The sequence below is a fragment of the Rhinichthys klamathensis genome, unplaced genomic scaffold (assembly GCF_029890125.1).
Source record: "Rhinichthys klamathensis goyatoka isolate OS25496 unplaced genomic scaffold, OSU_Roscu_1.1 h1tg000254l_1, whole genome shotgun sequence".
Lineage (NCBI taxonomy): Eukaryota > Metazoa > Chordata > Actinopteri > Cypriniformes > Leuciscidae > Rhinichthys > Rhinichthys klamathensis.
This window is the reverse complement of record NW_026606776.1, coordinates 4,018,722-4,033,745: the sequence shown is the minus strand read 5'-3', so window position 1 is coordinate 4,033,745 and position 15,024 is coordinate 4,018,722. Positions and strand designations below refer to the sequence as shown.

General features: G+C 39.3%; 1 protein-coding gene and 1 long non-coding RNA gene across 18 annotated transcripts in view; one reads left to right on the top strand and one right to left on the bottom strand.

Annotated features, from left to right (window-relative positions):
* baz2ba (bromodomain adjacent to zinc finger domain, 2Ba) overlaps positions 1-1,694 on the bottom strand; it is a 93,103-nt gene extending 91,409 nt beyond the window's left edge. For 12 of the 17 annotated variants that reach the window (XM_056266882.1, XM_056266893.1, XM_056266889.1 and 9 more), the window contains exon 1: positions 1,487-1,694. The gene's annotated coding sequence lies outside the window, so the exon portion shown is untranslated. Of the gene's footprint in view, positions 1-1,073; positions 1,196-1,486 lie in introns of those variants that run through there. The other 5 variants (XM_056266894.1, XM_056266895.1, XM_056266886.1 and 2 more) reach the window with 3 other exon arrangements.
* On the top strand, positions 1,301-9,399 carry LOC130101251 (uncharacterized). Its single transcript, XR_008808963.1, has 3 exons — positions 1,301-1,544; positions 5,731-5,833; positions 8,090-9,399. It is a non-coding gene; the product is annotated as an uncharacterized LOC130101251 (long non-coding RNA).
* The last annotated feature ends 5,625 nt before the right edge of the window (positions 9,400-15,024 follow it).

The following is a 15,024-nucleotide window of genomic DNA, read 5'->3' as shown; positions in this document are numbered from 1 at the left end:
TACATATGCATAAGCTCACTAGAACATAAGTCTTCTAAATTAGGAAATTATTGTACAGTGAGATCATAATTATAAGCCTCGTGAGCTATTCATGTGACAAACTCAAATATGTCCGATTTCCTAATTCAGAAAGGATCAAAATACGATTCAGGTCATTCGGGGAAAAATCTCTAAAATGAATGTGAAACCTGAGTTTACTGATTCATCATTTAGCCCTACAACATAGCCCATTCTTGTAACAAAATCCCCTAATGGAAATTCTGAAATTTCTAAACTGTGAGGTTCATTGTAAAACATCTCAATTTGAAACAAAGACAATAAACAGTTCATCTCACTAAATGACATCATTACATGCTGATGTCATTCATTCCACCTGTAAACACCGAATCATTAAACATCGCGTATAATTCTCAAGACCACATCAAATGTTTGCTTTTATTCACCCAGAGTCACTCATTCCAACACCAAAACTACACTAAAAACAGAGTTTTACAGCAATGTCAAGCGACGTAACAAATTCGACGCCTTCTGTGCAAAACATCACATTTTACTTAAACTTCACATGACGTCACCGCTACCACATAAGACATTTCTAAACTTTCTGCCTGTAACGACGTGCAGGTCGAGTCCTAAGATTACACAGATCCGCCAGTTAAAATTAACCAAGATGGCGTGAGGCTTGTTGTTTAGAGGGCAGAAAAATGGAGGATATTGTAATATACACAAAGGGATAAATTTCAACAACTCGGCCAGGCGGCAGCTGCTGCTCTTTAAGGAAGCAACAAAGATAAGAGCAACGCGAAGCTCCAACTCAACACCAGCGACCCACTCCGACTAAGCAGGCGATTTTCTCGTCGAAAACACACAACTATCTGTTTTAACGATTTATATCAAAAGGAATAGTAAAGTAAATGCTTTATAGTGTTGTTTAAATGAAGAGCTGTTAGCTTTTGCCATCATCTGAGAGACGGACATTAAACAGACCAAAGGTAGCTTCAGCTCCTCCAAGTGACTCTCCCGCATCGCCCTTTCGAAATAAGCCCTCTAAAATCAAATATAGCATTTTTACGTACCCAAATGAACGACGGGGAAGCGTTTGCTCCTTTGAAACATGTTTGGATACATTCAGGAGTGTTTACAAACAGTTTACATTTAAAAAACGTAACAGTTAAAGCGCACGCGAGGGGGCACAAAGGCAGATTCCTATTATGAAGTCACAACCCCCGCGCGCAACATTGTGTCCACTCGTAAAGTTTTGCTATATTCGCAGTCGTATCGGAATATTTCTCTCGATCGGCTCTTCTCGACAACGCCGTTGAAACGGTTTCGACAAGTTTTGCGCTTTTTACGCTGAAGGGACGCGCGTAGCCAACCTAAAGAAACTATCGAGTTAGCAACCCTCGCTAAGAGATCAAGCCAGCCAGCGACACAACATTGATTCTCCAATGAAATAACTGATCCAGCTCTCAATAAATTCAAAACTTACCCTTACTTTTGACACTTCGTGTAATTCCGTGTCGATCGGGTTCGAAGTATCACTTCAGGTAACGTTGCTCTTTGTTTTCCTTTTTCGATTTGCTTTTGGAAGAGGCCAGTGTAGCAGGAGATGATGAAGAAGGGAATTGGGCAGTAATTGAGTCTCGGTGTGAGTGAGTGAGTGACTGCGTGTGTTTGTGTGTGTGTGTTAGTTACGAACAGCAGATTGAAGGAGAGTCCTTTCAAGGTTTATTCTGCCTCACTTCAAGGAATCAAAGTGACGTCAGCGGACAATAATTAAACGATAAAACTTTTATTCGCTGCGAATAGGCAAAAGTATGTAAGTGTCCGAAATATGCACGTTGCGTCCCTGTATTTTCAGCATTGTTACTATTTTTAAAACATCTGTCAATGACATAGATCCGAAAACGCTGTAAGGCTGTTTTTTTAATGCTTTAGGTTGTCATCTTCATTTTTTTTTTTTTTTTTTTTACGATTTCAGAAGTGTTATCTGTTCATAGTGATTATTGGTATTGTTAATTGACTATATTTACATAATGGCTGAGCATTGTTTTGAATTTGCCTGGGGGGGGGGGATGTCATTTGTAATCAAGTTATATCATAATTTATCAAAATTGGCACATAGTGTGTAAAAGTTCAAAGCAGCACATGTTAATGAGATTGTGCTTTCAAATGAATTTGAAGACATTATAAGTACAATAGAAGTGGAAATCTGATAATATGGTGTCCAGTGAAATGGAAATTTAATTCTAAGATTGGTTACTTGTCATTCAAAAGCTGTCAGATAAACCGCAAGACAGCGACGCATGATCAAACTTGATTGCATTTGTCTCCAGTTACCTCAATAGCTAAATTCAGGGATTATGGATTAACCCAGCTAATCTGACCCTATTTCCCCTCAAATCATCAGGGGAGTGAGACAAGGTGATAACGTTCCGATTTGACAACAGAATTTCCGTAATCCAAAAGATAGTAGCATCGTATGAGCTGATGTCCTCTCGCGTTGAAAGGAGAGGAAAAAAAAGAGGATCTGCCCCCGTGACGCTCAGGAGGAACAGAAAATAAAAGGCAGAATAATTGGAACTGTTACTTTTAGGATGACGCTCATTGATCTCTCATTTGAATTACACTTGCGGGCAAAGCGAGAGGCGGCAGAATGGCCCTTTGCAGCGGGAGCCGAGCTGGGCACCACGAGGCAGACAGCCATCTGTGCCTAATTGTGTGCTTTTTCTCCCTGCCGCTGCACTCACAATCAGCAACAGGCTGAGGGGGGCCCTCTGACCTAGACTGGGACAGGGGGTGGCATGGGGTGAGGGATGAAGGGGGTGGGAGATTATTTCATTGAGCAAGAAAACAACAACAGGGGGGGGCAAGGAGGGACACGCTGCCACTCCTTAGTGGGAGAGGGACTAGAGAAGGAGGAGGAGGAGGAGGGGAGAGAGGGGCAACTCTTTTGGGAGTTTAGCTTCACGCTTCAGATTATGCCTGACTTGCGTGCGTTGAGGGTTTACTTAGAATGAGACGTTTACAGAAATCTCTTTTTAGCTGTAAAGCTGCTTTTCTCAATGAGAAGATTTATATCAAAACATATATGTGTAATCATATTAAGTTTAATGTATATTTATTTATTTAAATATTTTATTTATGTAATTATTTTAACCATTTGTGGTTTCTCTTTTTAGTATCTAGTAATAGGTGATAAACATGTTAATAAAAAAAAACAGTAGATAACAAACATGTTTACACACATAACATCTCCACACTCTGGTGAGTGTTGCAAACAGTCGGGTACATTTGAATAATTTAAGCTTACTCTGTATTTAGAAATTACTAGTCATGTAACTACAACTGGTGTGCTAATTCCGATTATAATTGGAGACCGTTTGTGACTTTATCGCTAAGTACCGCTGCTGCTGTCATTTTAATGTGCATGTAATGAAACTATACTTGAAATTGTTCAAAGGAGAGCCAGTCAGTGGGGTTTTTGAAAGCTTTAGCGAGTATAGAGGGGACACATTCGCTTACCGATTTATGCATGAGTTCATTGATCCTCTCTGACCCCCCTCCTCACCTGTAGAGATGAAGGTGGGTGAAAAGAGATGCTTATGGAGGGACACGGAGAGGCAGGCAGACCTCCAGGGATCAGTGCTCCGAAGAGTGGGAGGACAAGATGAGACGGTCGTGTGCAAAACGTGCATCTGAACATGTGTGTTTATCTGCGATCATCAGACCACCGCGACCACAATAAGAAAGCCATAATTGTGTGTATATGTGTGTGTGCACACATGATGGCAATATTCCTCCCTCTTGAGTGACTATGTGTATAACCTCCTCCCCTCTTCCAGCAGAGACACACCGGGGTTTGTAATTGTGTTGGTGGTTCTTCATTAGACCCTGTGTGTGTGTGTGTGTGTTGGGGGTTGGGACGTGGGTGGGTGGGTGAGGAGCTGAGGCTCTTAGGACTATGAGCTGCGTCATTAACGGAGGCTGGGCCTCTCTGCATGCAGCCAGAATGTCAGCCGTACCTCGGTCATTTGAAACATAATAAGCACAAGTACAATGAGTGCAATGCAAGCCTGCTGGGGGAGGGGGTAAGTGGAGGGAACACAGCCTGTCTCTTCCATTGGGCTGGGTTTTGTTTCTTAAGAGGCTTGATTAGAAGATATAATATCCTAGCGACTAATAACTGGTAAAGATGATCTCCCTCGAGACTGATGGAAACCAAATTAATGTGGCGATTTGGATTTAATTGTTATTTTTCTATTAGGGTGCATAAAGACAGAGGAGATGTCCATCTAGAGTGGGAGCTGTGCTTGCAGCTATTGATTTTTTTTTCTTTCTCCCTCTTTTCTTTCTCACCCCTCTCTCTTTCTCTCTCCAACACAGATTTTAATCATCTCAGAACACCACATTCCCTAATACCATTAACAACACTAACCTTCCAGCGCCACAAAAGCGTTTAATTTCCAATGACACAAATTTCTCTCCAAGAGACTCAAATAGTGTTTTTACGCAATTTGCTGGCCTTAAGGTTTTGCTCGCTGGAATAATTGAATTGCGATCCTCTCACTTAGTCTTGCATAAAATCACTAGGCAAAGAGCTAATCAGTGCAAAAGAGACAATAGTTTCCTCGGTTTGCCTTATTAGCCTGTTTTAAAAGAGCAAAGAGCATTTTTCTCCCGACTGACTTTGGAGCAACTGATGTAGCGTCGGAAACCGCGTCGGACTTACAATTAGAGTTGAACACCAATGCGACCAGAAATGTGTTCAAGCTGTTTGTTCCTCTGTCAGTGCTGCTGTTTGTATCCATAAATAAAAGATGACCTTTAAATGTTTACATAATTTATACAGCTATAAATTCTTAATATATCTGACTGCAAATGAGAGAGTGAGTCGCTTGATTATGGTTCATAGTAGAGTTAAAATACAGGTTGTATGGTGTGCTATACACTGACACACACCTGTATGTGAGTCAGCAAGGAAAACCATTTTTATATTTGACTGGGGCAGAGGCTATCTTCTCTACCTAATCAATGATTAAGCGTATATATATAGCTGTTTTATCTCTGGGGAAATGTTTAATTATATTTAAAAGATATAAAAGCGGTCATTTTGGCTTTAAATTAACATTATTCATATTACAATGCAGCTCAGCAGGTTACGGATTGTTACATCATTCATTACCAGGATATAAAATTAAACCCAAATAAAACGGAATTACTCGACTGTTAGCTGGCAAATTTATCAGGAACTGTAACATTACATAGTTTTATTTTACTGATCGGATAATAGTCTGTTAAGTGATTCAAATCAAACAAATACAAACTGTAAAGAAAACTCGCTTAATCAGAGTGTCTTTACTTTGGTGGAAAATTTATGTGGGGTTTACATGTGGCAAAACGTGGAATATTCCCTGCGTTAATCCACCAAAACAATAAATGTGATAAGAAAATCACTTTTGGGACAGGTGCAGTTGACAGCTGCAACACAATAGCCTGCGTGGTATAAGAAAAAAAAAACAAGCAAAATACAGTTTCAAGGTCATCCGAAAATACTTTCTCAAACGGCAATAAATTACATTTGCGCCCTGGTCATGACGCTTCAGTGTGTATAGCGATCATTATCATAATGGCTGCACATAAGCTGACCTTTGACCTATGGATGTAATGTTTCTGCAAAGGCACGAGAACAGATGCTTACCTATTTTTTTTTTTTTCTTCTGTTTACTGTAGGTGCATCATCTCTATGTGGAGAAAGTCTTGTTAATATGGCGGCGATGAGGTAAACAGATAGGAAGTGATGGAGTGGCAGACCCACGGGGGATAACCGCATGAGGTGTGACAGACCACTGACATCAGCCCTTGTTCTCTTGCTCGCTCGCTTACTCTCTCCATCTCTCTCTCCCGCACACACACTGATTTCCAGGAAGGGGTCATTAATGTGAGGAGGAAAAAAAAAAAACGAATCTAGTCATGGCTTTAAAATGGAGTATCTTCTCATAACGATGCAGTCATTCCTAACGGGTCTGAGTCTGGCTGCAGATCTCGCAGGAGAACAGCACAGCGAAGGTTTTAATTCCTCCATTTAAGAGACAAAATACATCATAGTTTAAAATTTTATTTGAGAGTAACTCCCTTAAGTGGCAGCAGAGTTCATCTTAACCTGGCCAATAAACTGATAAAAATGATCAGCTTTTCGTTCTCTACACACCAGCCCTCTATATAGAAATACAGCAGTGGTTCTAACATCCGTACAGTAGTTAAATGTTCACATTTAACAGTCGTAATTGACATTTTCCCTCGCTTCCTTCAGCAATGATATATCAAAGAGTGCATCAGCCGCCGGAGGAGGAGAGAAAACATTAGGAGGATTAATAAAGGGGGGAGGGAAATAGATTGAGCGTTCACCGAGATCAGTAAAATAGGATCTGTCAAGCAACCCTGCAACATCCATCCTTTGGAGAAAAAAAAGACAGAGGTACATTTTCATGGATGGAAGGAAGGAAAAACAGAGGCCAGCCTCTGCGGCTGATCAATTTCCCGAGATTAGCTTTCAGCGGCTGAGCCTGCTTCCATTTGTAAAGATAATATTATTTAATAACCCTTTTGGGTGACTATTTAAATGATCATACTGCCTACAGTGCGAGGCGCTAATGGAAATATTTAACATAAATTCCCTTTAAAAAAATGAGGCCTTAAACAACAGTTGTAAGAATTATTCTGAAATTAAAGGAGTGTGCATAAATGATTCTCCCTGGCCTTGACGTGCTGTTCTCAATTACATCCTGCTCAACTGGAACAATGGAACGATGCTAGCGTGCCGCTTTATCGCGCATATATATGCGCTGTTACGAATGTCATATGGAAGCTATTTACGGCCACTAGCATCGGTGCCAAGGGCATTGAAAACAGGGATGTTATTGAATCAATTCTGAATGTCCAAAAGAGCAGTACAATCAGGTAAAGCCCAGCTATATAGCTTGGCTTTTGTCGTGCGCTTTCAAAGACAGACATCTGAAGATCCAAAACGAAGGAAGAAAGAGACAAAGCTATAAGCATTCCTTAGTCTTACTCACGAGCAACTTCTCATTTCAAAACACCTTTCTGCGGACCTCCCCTTTCCTGTCTTGCTAACGTTAAATTGCATAATGCCAACTGAACGCTCGCATTTGTTCCCCCTTTCCCTTCTCAGGAAATCTATTTAAATTTTCACGCTAACTGTCAGTCCGCATCAAACCTTGATTTATGCAAAAACAACGTCTGCTTTAATTAGTCATTTCGGCTCAGTGCTGCCTGTGCTCTAGGCGCTGAGCGGGGTCAGGCATTCGGAGGAACCTCCTTTTTGAATGATCAAAACTAGGCCATCAGCAACACCGTGATAATAGCCATGTCTCAACACCACAGCAGCATGCGAGAGTGTGTGTTCGAGTGTGTTTTTATCCCCCATGAGCCGTCCATCTCCACTCAGCAGGGTGGTTTTGGGTGGAGCTCGGGTAATCACAGCCGTCACTGTACACCTGGAGGACTGGAAAATAATAAACAGCTAACAGGTAGTTTTTCCCGTCAGCTCTCTATACTTTCCCAGGCCGAGAAAGAGAGAGAGAGAGGGAGGGGGAAGGAGAAGGAGCAATGTTTACACAGCAATATTACATTAATCAAGACAAAATTATCTCGAATACACCACATTATGCTCTTGTACGGGATTAGCGTCCGTGATCTTCAAAACGAAAGTAAACTACACCATGTGTTTTTGGTCGTTTTGGATTGCAACACTTCTTGATTACCACAATCGCAATCACGTAGAGCAAACAAAAGTGGCTGAAAGCTTGTGCTAATTTCACAGACTGACATTTCAGATGAAAAATTCACCAGACAGATGCTCAGAAGAGAGCAATTCTCTTGTCAGATGTTGGGGAAGTGCATGTGAGATGTGAGTAACGACAGTCACATGAATGGGAGGGCAGACAAACTTATTCTCACCACCAATTCTATTTTGGGGTCTGTGTGCTGCTTTGCTGACTGAAGTGGCATTGTGTCCTTTGTGAAAGCATGACCCTCTGAGGTGCGTTCATTTGCTGTGAACCTCGGCCAGGAAAAAAGCAGGAGGCTGGAGACCAGGGGAAGGCGTGGGAAAGCGACTAGAGAACGAGCGAACGGTGGAAAAGCCGAGCGATCTGCAGGCATTCCTTTGTGATTACACATCTGTGGAGAAGGAGGCCAGACATTCTTTCAGCCAGTGTCTGAAGCTGCTGACTTCTGCCCTCGATCTCTGCGCTGTTGTTTTTTTTCTTATCTGTAAAAAAAAAAAAAAAAGAAACTCAGCTGTGAACGTTTTATTTGGTGACTGGAGACTGTGTTTCCTAATACAGAAGCATGACGCTCGCTGAATCAGCCCCTTTCAACTTTGTACTCTGATTTAAAGTCTCAAAACTCAACCTTGTGTCCTTGTTCTTGCAATGAGATACGAGATTTCAGTGCTGAGCACTCATGTTCAGCACTTCCTTCCTCTTTTGCAAACATAAACCTCAGAACCCTTCCTTAATCCAGTCATCCACTGGTGGGAGGCCGAACATGACAGCAGACGGACAAGGCAAACACTGGTGGGGGTGGTGCTTGTGTTCCTTCTTTGTTCTGATGCTGACCTCTTCATTAAAGGGCCTTTGTCACCATGTAAGGATTAAGAGTGAAAGAGAGCTCTTCTTCTGCTAGTCAGGGTTAAAGTCTGTCTCCTAATAAAATGCTCTTCCATATGTGCACATCAATGCAATGTGGCAGTGATCTTTTATAACATTTGCTTGAAGGATTTCAAAGATGTTTCCTCTCATCCTACTCTTTTAAAAACAGATTTAAGCCAGACAGTGGCGGAGTTTTGTAAAGTAAACCAGTTATTAAATAAAGTAGTTCTTAAGTAACTTATCTCTGGCCATGATCAATGACCCAATTATAAAGAATTAATTTAATATTCTCAAGAAATAAAGTCTAAGGCCTGCTGTTTAATTCATTTAACTGTTCAATCAAAAAATGAATGCAATTGAAAACGCATTTCGTATCAGCTATCAGTCTTCCTATGCTAAGAAATTGATTTTTTTCTAAGCTTGCGTGCATTATGACAAATTGTTTGCCTCGGTTAGTAAAATATATGAATATAGCTGTATTTTAAGACTTTGTAACTTGTAAAGCAACATATTTGTTTGCATTGTTCATTATTCTCTTATTATCACACTTTGCTATATTTTTAATTACCACAGTGACAGGATAAATGCCATGTGGCTGTGAGTAAACACAAGTGAAGCAGTGCAGTCATTACTGTATCAGATGCACGATACCGCCCTCTACTGGACAGGCAAACAAATAGCCGAAGATGAAGCTATAAAAACATCAATAAATCTTTTACAAATGCCACTTTGTTAATTTTCGTGTTTTATTTATTGGATTTATTTTTTTACTTTTATTTACTCTGAATGACACTTGACAAAGTACCAGCATTTATTAGAATTTATTTCACATTACTGGCTTTGTATTCCACCTGCATTTTTAAGTTTTACAACATAACTATTTTCATTATTCAATGAACTACATTATATAACACTATGACTAACAACTAACAGAAAAGAGGGGGAAAAAGACAAAACCCCAAGAGGAAATACACAATTACACATATAGACAAAATTCTGAATAGAATATATAAATAGTAATTAAAATAATCACAACATTTTTAAAGTCTTGATGTTTTTTTATTCAAGGAGTCAATTTACACCCTGGATTCACTCTGTAAGATCTTAAGTTGTGTTTTCTATTAGAAATGTACTTATATATACATATAGTGCAGTAAATATGTATACTTTTATACATGCAGTGTAACAAAAACTATATGTAATTAATTTTAAATAGATATAATACTTAAATTAACTTAAAAAAATATTTTTGCGTACATAAATGATTTTAAAAAGATCAAGATGAAATATATATATATATATACATATATAAACAGTTCTTCAATCCCCATTGCAGATTAGGTTTATTGGTAAACTTTACAGACTTTCAGCTGTTTGCAATAAATAAATCAAACAAAAGTAATTGAAATAATTCAACACAACAAATGTTTCAAGTGGTTTCCCCAAATTCAACTAAAAAAATGCAACTTTTAATGATTTTAAAAATTATTCAACCCCCTGAATAGAATCCCTCACAAGAGCACAAATCTGCAAAACAGGTTTTTTGTCTCAAGCAAGCACACCTGATGCAACTAATCAAGGGCTTCATTAGTTGCACCAGGTGTGCTTGAGCTAGAACACATTAAATACCTGAACTGGCTAGGTTTGTTGAGTGTCACATTCGACTGCATGTTAGACATATGGCTAAGTCAAAAGAATGGTCCAAAAGGTTAAGAGAAGATATCATCGCCCTTCCCAAACAAGGAACAGGATACAAAAAGTGTGAAGGAGTAGGAATAGTGAAGGAACTAAATGTTCCTAGAGACACCGTTGGAGGCATAGTTCGCAAGTTAAAAGTTAAAAGAACGGTGGTACACTTGACGGGGAAGAGAAAGGAAGCTATCAATGGCTGCAACCAGATCACTGAGAACGCAGGTTCAGAAAAACCCTCGAGTGATTGCAAAAGATCTGCAGCAAGACTTGGTGGCAACAGGCACTGAGGTTTCAGCATGCACAGAAAGGCGCGTACTAAACACATGTGGTTTCTGCCTTGTCTATATACCCACACTTGCGGTCTTGGCCACTTGAGAGCGCGTGCACGTGACAGGAAGTAAGTGCGCAAGACTGTCCCATGTCTTAAAAATGCCAAAGTGCAGTGCAATACACACTAAACTCTAAAACATATACCATCAAGCATTATGTTCGGGAACTCATGTGCCCCGAAATCGCGAGATGTCGAGGAAAACATTCCACTGTAATTTAAATTAATTAGATACATATAATTTGGTAGTAAAAACATAAAGTGTTGCACATTTTATTGGTGCAAAGATGAGTATGGCCTATTTTGTACAACATTTGCAACTGTTTTTATCACTTAATTAGAAGCACCACAATTTTAAATTTGTGTCTTCTGTTACATAGCGACTACTGAACAGACATGTAGAAGTTTATTTTAAAATGCAAAGTTTTGAAAATATGATAAATGAAAGTTCTGTAAACACTTGCATTTTTTTTTTGCAAGACTATAAGTGTGTCCCACCGAGTAATCAAAAGTTCTACACACATTTGCAGTCTTTACGGCTACTTGAACACTTGGGCCAAATAGAGGAAATACGTCATGCAAGTAGACAAGTGGTCAAGTGTGGGTATTTGGACAAGGCATTCCATGCTAGAACTCAACTACTGACCCAAAAGCACAAGTAAAGGCAGCTTACGCACATGGGCCCAATTTCGCAAACATTTTGGTCACATACATTCTTTGGTGTCTATGCCTCTATCCTCAAACTTTCTTTTTAAGCCATCGCTTATACGGCCTTTCTCACCTGGGCTAGAAAAGGCATAAACCGTGTGGGAGATCTTTTTGTAGATGGCACGTTCGTTTCTTTTGATTATTTGGTTAATGAATTAAGTTTACCAAAAACACAATTTTTTAGGTATCTTCAGGTCCGGGATTTTGTCCGTTCCCAGTTTCGCTCATTCCCCCTTAAAACTTATTAAAACCAAATATCGGCCCTCTTGATCATTGTCTGACGGTCAAGCCCCATCTCTCGGGTGGTGTCTCCCATGCTGTATACTGCTATCCAGGACATGAAATGGCCATCTCTTCTGTCTCTTAAGGTACAGTGGGAGGAGGATCTAAATACAGAATTGACGGACGAAATTTGGCAAAGAGCTATACATAAAATATACACATCGTCTATCTGTGTTATGCACAGGTTGATACAATTCAAAGTATTTAATCGCCTGCACTTCTCTAGGACCAAATTGGCCAAAATATATCCTGATGTGGATCCCAATACACGTTGCCACCAAGGCCCTGCTTCTCTGGCTCACATGTTCTGGTCATGCCCAAGCATAGGCACATTCTGGTCGGAGATATTTAATACATTCACCTACATTTGTAAAAAGAATATCGATCCAGATCCTATCATTGCAATATTTGGGGTGGTACATAGTAAAGTTGGGGTTTCAAGAGGCCAATCTCAATTAATAGCATTCTTTACACTGTTAGCCCACCGACTAATTCTTACCAATTGGAAATCTTCCTCACCCCCAAAACACTCACGTTGGGTGTGCGAAACTATGTCCTTCCTCCAGCTTGAAAAGTTAAAAACTACAGTCCAAAACTCAGCAGAAAGGTTTCAGAATTATGGCAACCTTTCTTGGACTATTATGAAAATGCATTTGATGCTAATTCTTTAGATTAAAAATGTATGCTCTCGTCTCCCCTTCTCTCCCCCTTTTCTCTTTTCTTCTTTTTTTTTGTGTGTTCTGTGTGCATTCTCAGTATTTGTACGAACCTTGGATGCCAATCTGCGATGAAAGGGGATATGTGAGATAATGTATATAAAGTATGAGGTTTGTGGATGGGGATGCCTTGTATGACATAAGAGAATGTATGTTGGTTTGTTTGTCTTATGTACATTTAAAACAATAAAAACACTTTGAAATAAAAACAAGTAAAGGCAGCTCCAATTTGCTCAAAATCATTTAAATAAGCCACAGAAGTTTTGGGATTCTGTTCTGTGGAGCGATGAAATAAAACTGGAACTTTTCGGCCCTATGGATGTCTGCAGGAAGAAGAATGAAGCATATGCTGAAGAGAAGACTAAGCATGTTGGTGGCTCGGTGATGCTCTGGCACTGGATACCTGCAGTGTGTGGAAAGCAAGATGGATTCATAGAAGTATCAGGAAATCCTAGGAGAGAACATCATGCCGTCAGTGAGGAAGCTGAGGCTTGGGCATCATTGGACCTTCCAACAGGAAAATAATCCCAATCATATACCTCAAATTCCACAAAGGCTTGGTTGGAGAAGTCCTGGAAGATTCTAGCGTGGCCATCAGTCACCTGACTTGAACCCTATAGAAAATCTCTGGTGGGATTTGAAGAAGGCGGTTGCAGCACGCAAACCCAAGAGTATTACTGAACTGGAGGCCATTGCTCATGAGGAATGGGCTAATATTCCTCAGAAACGCTGCCAGACGCTTGTGTCTGGTTATACATCTCGTTTGCAGCAGGTCATAACAGCAAAAGGGTGTTCTACTAAGTACTAAAGATGCTTGCCATAAGTTTGAGACATGCAGAAGTCATTAAAAGTTGCATTTTCAGGTGAATTTGGGTAACCACATTTGTTGTGTTGAGCTATTTCAATTACTTTTGTTTGATTTGTTCATTGCAAACAGCTGTAAGTCTGTACATTTTGTCAATAAACCTGATATGCTTGAATTATTTTGATTGCAACTGTATATATGTATGATATAAATGTTGATGTTGATAACAACAACAACACACACACACTTTATCTTTTTAAAATCATTTATGTACCCTATACATTTTTCACCAACAAGAGTCTTGAATACTAAATGTGCTTATTAATAGGCCTACTTTTCTGTCTTTTGCACCAAATTAACAGAGTGGACAAAAATGTGCAAAATAAATGTAAACCAGCTTCAGGGAAATGTTTAGAGTAGACTACACAATGATTTCATTTAGCCAGTACATTCTTTCAGTGGCCGCAAATACTGCCTTGCTGCATATCAATGGAAATGTCAAAAATTATGTTGGATTTTACAACCTAACACACAGTGGCGGTTCTAGAGGGGGGGCCAGGGGGGCCCGTGCCCCTGTGACAAAAAGCTTGGCCCCCCTTGTGGCCCCCCTAAATGTGGAGTTTGAAATAATTTTTACAAAACTGTTTTTTGCTATCGTTGTTATCGTTGTATGCGTATTATTTTTTATTATTCTATCTTTGTGGATTTGCATTTTCACGTGACAATTCACATCACATTCCCGGGAATCGCGGCAGAATAACGTCTGTCTCCTGCACGCGAGAGAGGAGAGAAGGAGAAAGCTGGTAAATGTCAGTTCAGTTGTAAGTTCATTCTTTATGTGCGAATGGGGTGATGTGTAGCCTATTGTCTATTATGATATTGTAATCATTGTTTTAACTATGTACGAGGCACTGTGAGGTGACATCGCATTTGTCTATCGTCCTTTCACTGCTGTGTGCAGTTCATAGGTAGAGCTGTCCCCAAATTAGTTTTTGTCTTATATTAATTTATATCATATTATGTTCTTATATTAGAATATCACATCAGCAAGAGTGCAGTTTTCCCGTGCACAATTGCAACTGTGATATTTATGTTATACAACAGTTAAATTAACAATAAGTTAACATTGGGAGAACTTTTTAGACACAATATTGTCAATATTGTTTGTTTTCCCTTTATTTCGCCGACTAGAATTTCATAATGAAACCGTAGCAGAGTCTCAATGCAACACAGCGATGATTTATTGACTAGTCTGAAATCCGCGTTTTGAACGAATCACTTGCTTCTTTCCCGAATGAATCAGCCGTTTGAACAAATCGGTTGAATGAATGAATCCCTCTTACAGGTAGGCCTACTTGCCGCCGCCTACTGGCGGTTTTAGTTTCATATTTAAAGTATCCTTTAATTAAAACGTTAAAATTAGAAATCATTTCATATTTAAATATTGATTTAAAAAAAATCTCATAGCTTTATTTATGCTATTGTAAATGGAGTGTAAATATATTAATGCCACTTCTGTGTCACCTCTGCACTGCAAAGATGGATTTTGATTGAATTAATTAATTTGACTGGTAGCAGTGGTACTGTATAATTATTGTATAATTAAGTATTATTGTATAAATAAGTATAATTATTGTATAATTTGAATGTTAGTATTTGACATAAAAGGTGATGCATAACTCTAAATAAGTTTAGAAAAAATGTCCATATATAGGTGAAAATGCCCCTGGAAATCAATTTAAGGTGGGAAATATTGCCCCTTATTTAAAAAAATGTATTTCTGTCACTGCTGTGAACTGACCATATAATATGAAAAATATG